General features: G+C 40.2%; 1 protein-coding gene across 28 annotated transcripts in view; it reads right to left on the bottom strand.

Moving 5' to 3' along the window:
* Positions 1 to 12,882, bottom strand: part of camk2g2 (calcium/calmodulin-dependent protein kinase (CaM kinase) II gamma 2) — a 77,252-nt gene that overhangs the window by 61,691 nt on the left and 2,679 nt on the right. The window lies entirely within an intron of this gene.

Below are 12,882 nucleotides of genomic sequence, written 5' to 3'. Positions count from 1 at the left end.
TCACTACAAGGTTTGTTTGTAAGACCCTGAGTTGTCTGCAAACACTTGCCAACTATAACACTACTGCAAAGCGTATTATGCAAACTAGAGGGAAAAGGAGCTGCAGTGCCGTATACGTCTTGTACCCAATTTTAACTATTACTTTAACTTAACTACCCACTGTCAGCATCTACATGCTGAATAGCCAGGGAATACACATTTTTCCTTAGCAACCTGAGGCTGTCAGTGATTGCCAATCGGTCTCTAGCCCTGTGAGAATGGTGCTTTAAGCTTAAACTCGACAGTCAGATTCTGAGGATCAGTAAGGAGTCACCTTGGATCTAGTAAGCTAGCTCTAAGTTTGTATTACTTTGAACATATCCCTAACACAAAAAACGTCAATTTTGGTCAATTCTTTTGTAGAAGAGAAGAAGTGAACCAAGCAATAAAAAGACATGAAAAGTAAAACTCGTGAGAGCTCTGGAGCTTGATGTCATCTCGCTGTCACACATATACAGAGAGACTAACACACTATCACACACATTTTTGCCTGATGCCTCTCCCATGTGTGTACCCTGCTTTATTGCCTTTTCAGTCTTTCAACTGTGGCTATAAATAATCTCAATAAAAACCTCTCTATTTACGAAACAGTATTTTACTGTAACTTACTCACCAATAAAGTTTAATTACTTTACAGATCACATAGATAAACATTAGTCTCTGTGTGTATGAGTGTGAGACCTTATTCGCTGACAAAAACGCATTCTGCATTTAGCCACCTCTGGTGCTGTACCTGCTTCATCTCAAGCATCTCATTATATCTGGCACACAACTACAAACAATCATCTACAGCCTTCCTGATGTTTCTCTCACATGTTGAATTGGATAAGGGCTTCAACTAATAATTATTTTTTATAAATGGTTCACTTGTTAATTTCAGTCCAATTTGCCATTCTGACTTTTTTAAATTGCAAAAAATATTTCCTACATTATTTGGTTAATTGACTTGAAAAAAACAAAAACAAAAAAAACACACAAGTTCATGAATTGGTGTGGTAGGGATAACAGAAAGCTATTTGTGTGTCCGCGATTATCCCAGAAAAATTGGTTTCCCTCCTTTCTTTAATATAGGACTTTGATTTTATTGCAGTTATCCACTGCTAATAACTACATCATAATGTTCTGAATTGAGCCACGGCTTACTGAGCTAGGGAAGCATAATAATAATAAATCTTGCAGAAGCCTTGAGGCAAATATTTGTGACAATGAAAACAGGTGATATGAAGATTAACTCTTTCTAGATAAAAAAATGATTGAAAACTAGAGAGGTCACAGGGTTGCCACAGTGGATCCATCTACATATTTGGTTTGGTTTTCCAGATGTAATCCTACCAGAGTCAAATATTAATAATTAATCATTTCAATAAAAATAATTTATTAAATACAATTGGTCATAGAAAGTCAAAGAATTCCAGCCCTATCTAATTATTTAATCAAATATTTAACTGACGAATGGTTAAATGATCAGTTAGAAAATAAAAAAAGGTTGGAAAAAATTTAAAAAAATTTATAAACTAGTTTTTACCATTTTCACTATTTTTTGCAACTATTTTAATAATGGAATAATAATTCTGAGCAAAATTGCCAAATTAATTGCTGAAATAAGCTTGGATTTGCCTATATATTACCATTGGTTTGAATATACAATGGTTCTGCACAGTTGATCTAAAAACTTTAATGTCAGGGGGCTTTTCCTGGAAATTTGGAAAGAATCTGCACCATAATATCATATGTCATCACTTGCAATCCAGCTGACTAGACTGGCCTAATAGCAATAGTTAATCTACTCAAAAGTGACAATCTTAGTCTAGATCTTACTCTTAGTTTTAGTCCAAACTGGCTGGCACTATATGGTGAATGAAAATGTTTTTCAAGTTGGCTGCCACATGATGCCATATGTCATTCAGACAGGAAGGATAATGATGGGCACGAGAGGCAAAAAAAGAGGGAAAAAAAAACACCAGCAACATGAATATGACAGAAGGACAGTCTTGGAAAATGTTACTACCTCCAGATACACAAACTGTCAAAGTCTTAATAAGAAAAGAGGAAGGTTTGCATGCTGTGAAAAGACTAACACCATGAACTATTCTTGCTTTGGCGAGTATAACGCTGACCGCCCCGTTCTCCATTTCCATATCTACATCTTTCTGCTTCCATATAAGACTCTCACTCTCTTTTTCTCATTAAATATTCACAGTTGGTCCCATTAAACATTCACCACGCAGCGCTGCTACGTTTATCTGGCCTCTGCCAATCAGCCTGCAGCGGCGCACCAGAAGCCCACCAAAAGCCTGAAAACTAAAACACACACACGCACAAACACACACACACACACGCGTCTGCCTGCATGGTCTGCGATGCGGCAGCTTTGCAGAGAGCGGAGAGGGAAGGACATGACTAGAAGCAGGGAGGAAAAGCTGGCAAAAAAGAGAAGCATAAAAAAGGAAGGAAATGGTGGCTGAGGGAGAAATGAGACACATGAAAGAAAATCAGCTGAATAAAGGTAGCAAAAAAAGGAGTCTGGGGGTCTATTCCTCAGCTCTTGCCCATGAACAGTAAGAGTAGAGTATCCTTGTGCCTCAATAATTCAACAGCAGGACAAGTGCCGCCTGCCAGCCTACCCTCTTTCTTTTCCTGACATCACAAGCCTTACCTAATAACAGCGTAAAAATACACTCTCTTCACAGTTCAACACAATACGTGACACATAATTACAGCTAAAAATAACATGAAACACTGTCGGGATAGATCACTCTGAACAGTCTTTTCTTTAGTGTCTACACAGAAAATGTTTCAAACAATTGGTAAAAAAAAAAAAAATATTGTGAAACCCTAAGTGCATTGTTGGGCTTCACGTCTATTTTCTTACATTCTGCGTCTTCAGCTACATTGGCTGCGTGCTGGGCTCTGACGCCCGGCTACAATACTGACCTACATTCAAGATGTGAACTTACTGATATTTTGATGTGATATGTGATCACAGAGAACAAGCAACAGATAACATGACCAAATAATGAAAGGTATAAATGGGGTCAGATGACATTTATGACAGTAATGATGAATTATTCATACATCCCCTTTATGAATCGCTACTTTACCCCTGGTAAGGTCGCCGTGGCAAATTGGTCCAGCCCTTTCCAGGAGACTGGTCCCAGAGCCCAAGCCATGTGTTGAGGTGAGCCCAACTATATCTAGTCAGTACCTCTTATCCTCACCCACTAGCCCAGGCGTGACTTGGTAACAGGGGATGGGTCTCCAACCCTGGCTGCCACCCAACACACACTGCACCAACCCGTCAGCGCTTCCTGCGGGTGGTGGGCCTACTGGAGGGTGGAGCCAGGCCCCCTATTCAGGCTGTGCCCCATAGGCAAAGACAAGGCCACCAGGTGTTCACTCCAGGGCCTGGCTCCAGGATGGGACCCCAGTAGCGCTAATCCTGGGAAGGGTGAACTGTTCCGTAGATTTCACACTAATAGCGGTTTTTGAATTGCTCTTTGTCTGGTCCCTCACCAAACTCCCAATTTGCCATGGGAGTTTAGAGTTTTTTCTCAGTGGACTAGAGGGTTTGTTCCCTGCACCTCATATAACCCACATCTTCCCATTTGTTTTGCCTGGAGTAGCTTTACGGTCGTCTGCACTCGTGCACCAAACGACAGCTTAGAGTACCCGACCTTCCTTGAGTGCCTGGGTGGGGTTCTTGGGGGTGCTTCACCTGGGGATTCAGTAGGACTGCCATCCTACTGGGAGACTTCAATGCTCATGTGAGCAACAGCAGTGAGACTTAGAGGGGGGTGACTGGGAGGAATGGTCTACCAGATCTGAAACCGAGCACTGTTCTGTTACTGGACTTCTGTGCAAACCACGGTTTGTCCATAACAAACACCATTTTGAACATAAAGGTGTCCATAAGTGCATGCGACACCAGGACACCCTAGGTTGCAGGTCTATGATCGATTTTGTAATCGTATCATCAGATCTGCGGCCATATGTTTTGGACAATCAGGTGAAGAGAGGTGTTGAGCTGCCAAATGATCAAGACGTGGTGGTGAGTTGGATCAGGTGGCGGGGCAGGATACTGGACAAACCTGGCGTATAGTATAGTTAACATATACCGAGGTTGTGCTGCTAACACCAGGCAGAATCCCCGGTCCTTGAGATGTTCAACTCAAGCTTCTGGTGGAATTTCAACAGCATTCCGAGGAAGACTGGGGATTGAGCCTGAATGCACGATGTTCAGCACCTCAACATTGCTCAAGCTGCTGCACTGAGCTGCAGCCGGGTGTTTGGTGCCTGTCGTGGGGGTAACCCCAAACCAGATGGTGGACACCGGAGATGGAAGAAACCACCAGAAGAAGGAGTCCTACTGGTTAGCCTGTGGGACTTCGGAGGCAGCCAATAGAAAGAGTGTCCTTTATCCTTAAGATGCAGATGGACTGCTGAGTCTTGTCCTGTGGACAAGACTCAGCTGCACTGTACAGCATAATGGACAGCATGCTGTACAGTGCAGCGAGGAATGCCCAGACCTCTACATTGGAGAGACCAAACAGCCACTTCACAAGCGCATGGCACAACACAGAAGAGCCACCTCCACAGGACAAGACTCAGCAGTCCATCTGCATCTTAAGGATAAAGGACACTCTTTCGAGGATGCCAATGTTCACATTTTGGACAGAGAGGACAGATGGTTTGAAAGAGGAGTGAAAGAAGCCATCTATGTCCACTGTGAGCGACCATCTTTGAACAGAGGCGGGGGTTTACGACACCAACTCTCTGCCATCTATAATCCAGTTTTGAGATCCCTTCCCAGACGCCTTAACGCCCACTCACATCCTGGGCCATCTGATCTCAGGAATTCGCATGATAAGGTGGGGCCAGGTTTCACAATGAACTCACCCGAAACTCTGGCTGATTTGGACCCACACCCATTTTCACACCTTGGCTCAGGCTCATCAGAGGATCATCAGGGGGTCCTTTTGTCCCTCTGTGGGGGGAAACTCCCACTAGGTTTATATCTGGGACTCTCCACCATTTGACCTTAGAACTGAAGAAGCTTCTCGGATGAGAGGTGAAACGTCTTCAAGTAACCTAAAGAAGTCCAGACGCTTTTCTTTGCGAGCTCCTTTGACTGCATTGTTTATAGATATTCACAATTCTTCCCCTACTAAACATTTAATACTTGACTATCACTTCTGACTCACAGATTGGGTAACTGGAAACAAGCCAAAGAGCATGTTTATGCAGAACAATGAGGGGCATGTTACTACTGGTAAGAGTCAATCTGAAATTTTGAGATAGAACCTAAGATAAATACACAGTAAGGCAAGCCAATTGCAAGTTTCAGCATGTAGTGTGTGTTTTATTTGCCTTCTGATTCAATAATTATTAAAAATGCTGGAAATGTATTTCAGCTTCTGTTATGTCTGGTAGTGATCTCTTGGTTTCAGTAGGAATGCATCCATGGATTTGCACATCTCTTTTGAGACACAATTCTAACAATTTTGGAACTCGGGCATACAGTGTCATTTTTTGTTTACACTATATTTTACTTTGTGCAAAAGGAAAAATAACTCTAGCTTACATTTTTTTTGTGATAATCTGCACCATAATGTGAACAAATATGCACAACTTGTGACTCTGTGTGATTTAAAAGTTTCCCCATTTGGCACAGAATTGGTGCCATAAAACAGGCTACCCTGCACTTCAACGTGATACGAAGCTCGCCTCATTTTCTTCATATCCATTGGGTAAAAACGAGATTTCAGAAGAGTGCATGTCCTGTCCTTCTGTATATCCTGTCTCAATAAGTGGAAAAGTGAGAAATGCTGTGCATCCCCACAATAAGTGGGGCATCTGGTCACCTTCTGTGCTGAGTGAATCCCATGAGTGAAGTAAAAACTGGTTTTCACGTGTATTATATATGTTTTTTTTTAACAAAAACCCTTAGTATGAGACAACCAGGAAGTTAATTCCCAGGAGTTACATGGAAATGTTAGCATGCACATTTTCCCACAGTCACAGTGACAGTTTGACACCTTTACTGTATGTTATGCCAGCAGTTCAGTATTTGATAAATGATTTTGGCACATTTAGAGTTTGTTAACTCTATATTAAGTTTTATTCTGCTGGAGAGAAAGACTTATGGTAACTGTGGTTGTCCTTCAGTGTAAATTTTCAGGCCATATTGTGACATATTTAGAAATAGCCTAAAACTATTATACGTGTATAGTAAAATTTCCTCTGAAGACCTACTTGATGTTTGCACCATATATGAATTGCAACATTATGACAATTAGCTTCTATTTTGAACTTGCATGCAAAAACAGGGACAAGGGCCCTCCTAAAAACCCATGAACCACACCCCAGTGTCCATACTACAGTTGCTCCATCCTTTAAAACAGTTTCACTCATACTTTCTAATCAATATTTTAAATGTAATGTTTAATCGATACTCAGTGCCAATCCATTGCTTTCCACCATAAGCACATCTATTTAAAACACTGCTTTAAGACAACTTTAACACTGTTTCTTTAATCAGCCTTTTTGTTTCTAATAATTTCTTAATCAACATGCTGAATTTATTGAGGACTTAAGCCCCATACAGCTCAGTTTTGAGAGCTTGTCTTTCACGCATGGTCTTTATGGGGGTTTTTTCCCCACAAATGACAGCGCATTTTTGAAAAGAGAAAATTCCCACAAAGATATCTGTTACCTGGAGCTCAAAGAAGCAGAGCTGAGATATATGCATTATAATATCAAGGACAGAGAACCCGCATTTCACATTCACTCACAAGCCAGATAAAATCAGTTTTGCTACCAGTTTTAATGACCATCGTATGTGAAAGGGATGTTCTTCCTGACTTCACTAAAGATTTAGTACAGACCAAATCCTTTACTCACTTTGGAATATGATATAATCTGCCCTCACGGTGCAGAACAAGTCTGAATGAAAAAATGTAATGCAAGGGGAAAGGTTTTAAACTAGTGTTTTCTCTGTACATGAGAAACAAAGACTGAGATAACGCAACACTAATTCTGCATATTTAACCTTAAGCTTCTGCAGACTTGAAAATGTTGAAAACGTATGAAGTTCCAACCCAGTGATAGTGACGATACGACTGTTTCAGACAGGCGATTTAGCAACTTTACTGCAACTTCAGACCTGATTCCCACAAAAACAAATGATTGGTAACAAATGTGAGCTCTATAAATGGTATGTAAAGATGAAAGTTAAGCAAATTCTTACTTCCTCAATATACAATTCTGAGATAGGCAGTGAAACAAGCTATTGTAACCTCTTACCATAAAAGAGATATGAAAATATCTTATAAATGTATTTGCTACTGTATTTTTAAAATCTAACTACTATCTTCTAGCACTTTATTTTGATACAGAATGAATTCTGAATGCGATACATGAGATGTACAGAAATCATGGCTCATCACAAAGCGGTGGAGATCACCCTATCTCGCCTTTTTATCAAATTGTGCACAAAAACATGCAGAAATCCTTTCCCACTAAAGCAAAAGCAGCACTTCCTCTCTTAGCTTCTGCTTCCTACGATTTTTATCAGGTATTCACTATTCCCTCAGGCTACCAGTAATCATCATCATCATCATACTTCTGTAAACTGATGCTAAAGTTTCTTATCTTCTAAAAGGAATGTAGCCTACTCAGTATAGGGGCTGTGGGAACAATCTACACATGTGTGGAACCACTTTTCACTGATTTCATATTGTTTAAGACTCTAACTTGCTTGTTCAAGCAGGAACAGCAACACATCAGCAGCAACTTACTCAAGCTCAAACTTTTTTTAAAAGCAATCAGTAAACACTAAAATTAGAATGACATGAAAGGGAACAGGAACACAAGTGCTAAACTACCTTGAAACCTTGAAATCCTCTAAATGTGCTGAAAGTGAAATACACAAAGCTTTTTAAAATAGAGTTTTCTCCACAGTCTCCACAGCACAGACAAGTTAAAAAGCTGCAGAAGAGAGAAGCAGGAGACAATCGGGTGTTGACCATCACCATGCAGGGCTGCAGCGGTGCAGGTAAACTCCAATGTGAGGCTGTAGCACAAATGCACATCATTACAGCTTGGTTCTGCCGAATGTTGCTAAAAAGTAATGACAAAGAGCAACAACACATTCTTGACAAAGGTGCTACCCAATCTCTATCCAATGGAAGGAAAATCTACCTACCAGCACCTCTAAACTATAAGCGCACTGCATGTCATTTGTGTGTTACGGCAACAATGAGCAAGCACGTGATGCCACATCATCCAGCTGTAACTGACCTCACTGCCACTGTGCCTTGGCTGAGCAACAGAGAATAGGGTTTAATCCCACCTAAACATAAGTAACTAGAGTCAATACTACGGCGTGTTCTCAGACATCAAACAATCAGAGCTGATATCCTGTATGTTCAGCATCTGTAAAAGCTGAGAGGGAGCTCACAGGCAGAGATCAGACGATATATAAAGTGTGTGTTAATTTCTAGTTGTGAACAGATCCAGAGAGTAAGGGACTGAACCTCTAGCTGCTGCAGTGGTGTATAAATGCAACCAAGCACAAGTGTCCACCTTTAATGAAGACATGATCCTTCTAGCAATTCATTCTCACATTGTCTAAAAGGTAACTGCTGAGATCTGAGAACACAGAGACGTCTCTACAACACAGCAGGCACGAGGAACGCAAATGTTTGGACAACGCTACAAACAAGGCAACGCTCAGCAACACGATCTAAATATTTTTTATTAAAAGTATAGCAAGCTCACCATCCAGCCTAAAATAATAATCACCTCTGCTAATATTACAGATGTTAGTGAGTTCATTTTTTATTTATCTGAATTCAATAATAAATACTCAAAATTACTTGAGTGAAATGATAATGACAAAACGTCATCGAGATCAGTCTGCTTCACCAAAACAAGCCGCCCTAAATTACAAAAGATCATGAGTTCACTTCACAGACACTGATCTGGGTCCATTTCACTAAATTTTACTATAAACTTTTTTTAATACAAAATGCAAATGGTACATACTTTCAGTTACAGATCACAAGCATGGTCTTGGTCTTTTATTAGAAACTACCACCAAGGCAGTCCTTGCACATGTCAATGTACAGACAGATTATGCCACTGGGATAGTGATACAACTGTACAGCATACAGTAAAGCCACAACTGCACAATCTGCAGCCTCCTAGATTAAGTGTACTTATTCAATGCATAAACATTATATTTTAGAAGATACGTTTGGTCCAAATGTCTGCAAAGTCATGTGCAACAAACAAGGTAGATGATGCTGAGGTGGGAAGTTAAGTAGTCCACATGTTTATTGACTGCAAACCGAGTCCTATATATAATTTACATCTAGTTATCATGCTGATGTTTGAAAACACATTCCAGCAAAGATGTTTAGTCGTAGACAGCGATCAGAGGCTTCAGAAAGTGACTGAACTGTAAAGAGGCATGAAAGTACAACAAAAGTTATCTATGTTTCTACAAACCCAATCCAAAAAGTGACTGAGCTGTAAAGGCAAGTTTCCTTTTTACGTGCTGCCAGTTTCATGGCAGACAGCCAGGCTGTATGATTCGTTATCAGAGATCTTATACTTTTTATCTGGAATTAAACTTGTTTCAACCAGTGAGACAACTAAAATTAAGGTTTAATTTTTCGCCCTTTATGTCAGTATCGTTTTGATTTAAACGCCGTATTCTACTTTTAGCTATTAAATTCAGGCTTGTTATAGCTTGTTTGCTATATAATAGTCTTGCTCTAGAAGTATAATCAGAATGCATTCTTTTACTTGACTAAATTAAGCGTAACAAATGTCTTTGTAGACTGGCTGAAGGCTTCTTGTGGAACACATTATAAAAAGTGTATATAAGACTTTTAAAAAAAAATTTAATATAACGTCATCAGTGAAAAAAACAAACACTAGATTCAGGTTGATCTGCAAAATGTTTACAACAACAGTTTGAGCAAAAGTGGTATTATATGCAATTCTTTTTCACCTGAAATCTATTTGCCTTGTCTGAAGCATTCACTGGTTACACGCCCGTCCGATCAGACAAAGGCTCGTCGTTCCTGACAAGAAGTTTGCCGCTTTCCCAGATCAGATTAATTTGGCAAGTGTGGTTACTGACATAAAGAAATGGAGAAATGGTGGCCTAAACGATTAAAAGAAGTTTAAATAAAGCAAATTTATTCTTTAAAATCCTTACATGGTGTGGTTAAGATTCAGGGTTTCACACATACAAAGCTTCATGTTTGTGAACATTTCAGGCCTGATTAATGACAGAAGGTGGCACTATTATGTATTCTCTGTCACAATGTGAAACTATTAAGAGAGAAGCCCTGTATGCATACAGTTTAGTGTGAGACCATTAAGGAGGTGAGAAAAAAAAGTGCGCAACTGTTTTCGTGTCATGAGAAATGAGAAGTTGTCTGCAAGTGTGCATGTTTGCACGATAATTATAACCACATCCAACAAATACACATACACACACTCACACACACACTCACACAGCGATCGGTCTCCCTGCCAGACAGCCTATGGGATGAAGAATTTCACCCCTGCTGTTGCCGGGTTACTAGCTCCGGACCACTGCCAACGCAGCCACACACACGATCAAATCGGCTGCGGAAAAGAGTTTTAAGATCTTTCCTCAAATCAATTTTTTGCTTATAGAGTAGGGAGAGGGCGGGCAGGAGAAAAACAACTTGAAAAGGAAGGAAAATGACATGGTCGGGGGTGTTTGAGTGAGACTAAAGGGGAGACAGAGCAATTCAGCCTGCATCCCCTGGGGAAAAAAAACAAGACCAATCAGTCCAAAACTGGCCCTGATCTGCAGCTCACATCATCACTCAACCTTTCGGTGGCCTGGTCTGATGCTTACTCGGACAAATATGCAGCACGCTAGCGCGCACACACACACACACACACACACACACAATCAGTCTGCGACATACACAAAAACACGATGAGATACAGTGAGATACATGTGAAAACACAAACACATGTGGTAACCAAAACAAACAACAGACAAGTGATGCTTGGATTCAGCTACATGGCAGATGAAATGCTTTGACACGAGCAGGCTGACGATGACAACAAATCTGCCACAAATACCGAAACACAGGTGGTGGCATTTCAACATGTGTTAAGATGCTGCATGTGAACACACACACACACACACACACACACACACACACACACACACACACACACACACACACACACACTTGCAGATTATACAATAGCTTAAGGAATAAATCCAGGTTTTTACAACTTGGGTTGTACGTTACTGAAGGAACAAGAGAGGTTTGGAAACATGGCAAGATCACTGCAACAGAATCTGACAGACACATGAACAGTTGGAAGACAAGACAGCTGTGTAACCACATTTAAAAAACCAACGTTGAAAAGACTGCAAGGGTTGCTAACAGCTCTGTTTGACTGTCCCTCATTTCACAAACATTTTGGTCAAATATAATAGTCCATTGGTGACAATATTTTTAAATTCAAAATAGTCTTTGTATGTGTACAGCACTTCACCCGTCTTCAGTCAGTTAACACTGATGTTTGACTTGGGTATTTAAAATAGCTTTATATCATTTTATGCTGTTGCTCTTGTAATCACAATGAACTGGATAGATCGTCCTTTTTTGCAATGCATCATCTCTAACCAGGGTGTCCTAGCCTTCCTGTGGTTTCCTAATTGATCTAATGTAAGCTGATGTTGGGGCAGCCCTCAGTATCATTCAGCTACCTCTCCAGTGACTCTCTCATCCAGCAGTTGGTAAGACAGTCTTGGACTACAGCTGCCAGTGATGGTCCTGATTCTGCTGCAAGCTGGAGGGCCATTCTAACCAGAACCTGCAGCAGGTGGAGACTAGTTTCATGGGCTGCTACACCATGCTCACAAAGGCTTCAGAGCAGAACAAGAATCACCACCGTGTGCATCAGTGAATGATCGAAGAGCTGGAGTCTATCCAGAGGAAAGAAAATGACTGAAGGAACTGATGATTATGTGAATCTATTAATAAAATGTAATGGTTAATAATTAATCTAAGACAGTGTGTATGTGCCCAACACAAACAGAATCTGTGATACATTGTATATCAGTTGGAATTCAGTGAAACTCAATCTTTGAAGTGACAGCACTGAATGGTAAAAATTAGATACGCAATGAGTAGATAGACCATGACATGACCAGCCTACCAGTCTCACATGTAAACAGCACATGCTGCTGCTGCCTGTGCACCTCTCAGACATGAAACTACACTAATCTAATAAACACACAAATCTATGAAAATACAGCATACAGCTTTTACAATATTTCTTACATGATCTATGCTATGTGAGGCTGTTATTTTTTCTTTGCTTCCTTATAATACTAACAAGTTGCGTGTACTCTGACATCTGCTGTTTACACCTTTTCTGGACCACTCGTTTGATTTGTTTGATTTGATGATGAGCGTAACTTTAAATTCACATGAAAGAAGAGCTGAAATTAATGTATGTAGATATACTGTCAATCAAAATGCGTCACAATGCAAAAAAGAGAAAACTAACTCAACGACCACTTCATGACACAACTGTGTTTTCATCCAGTAAGAAATGACTCCAATCCAAAGTGTATTCATCTGACAAGAACATTTTTTGATCGACCCGATTACTCTCCTTTTTTTATATATATTTCATAGACAATAACATACAAATATGTGAGATGAGTCATGTTTGGCAATTTGAATTCAAAAATGGAACCAACTCTTTATTAGATTCCTGAAATATCTCAACAACACTGGTTTGCTTTCAGTAACTAAGACATTCAAT

The sequence above is a fragment of the Aulonocara sp. 'chitande type north' Nkhata Bay genome, linkage group LG13, assembly GCF_057382095.1.
Source record: "Aulonocara sp. 'chitande type north' Nkhata Bay isolate Kocher_YH1m ecotype deep benthic linkage group LG13, A_spYH_male_GT1.1, whole genome shotgun sequence".
Lineage (NCBI taxonomy): Eukaryota > Metazoa > Chordata > Actinopteri > Cichliformes > Cichlidae > Aulonocara > Aulonocara sp. 'chitande type north' Nkhata Bay.
The sequence above is the reverse complement of the archived record's forward strand: the minus strand, read 5'-3'. Positions and strand labels throughout refer to the sequence as shown.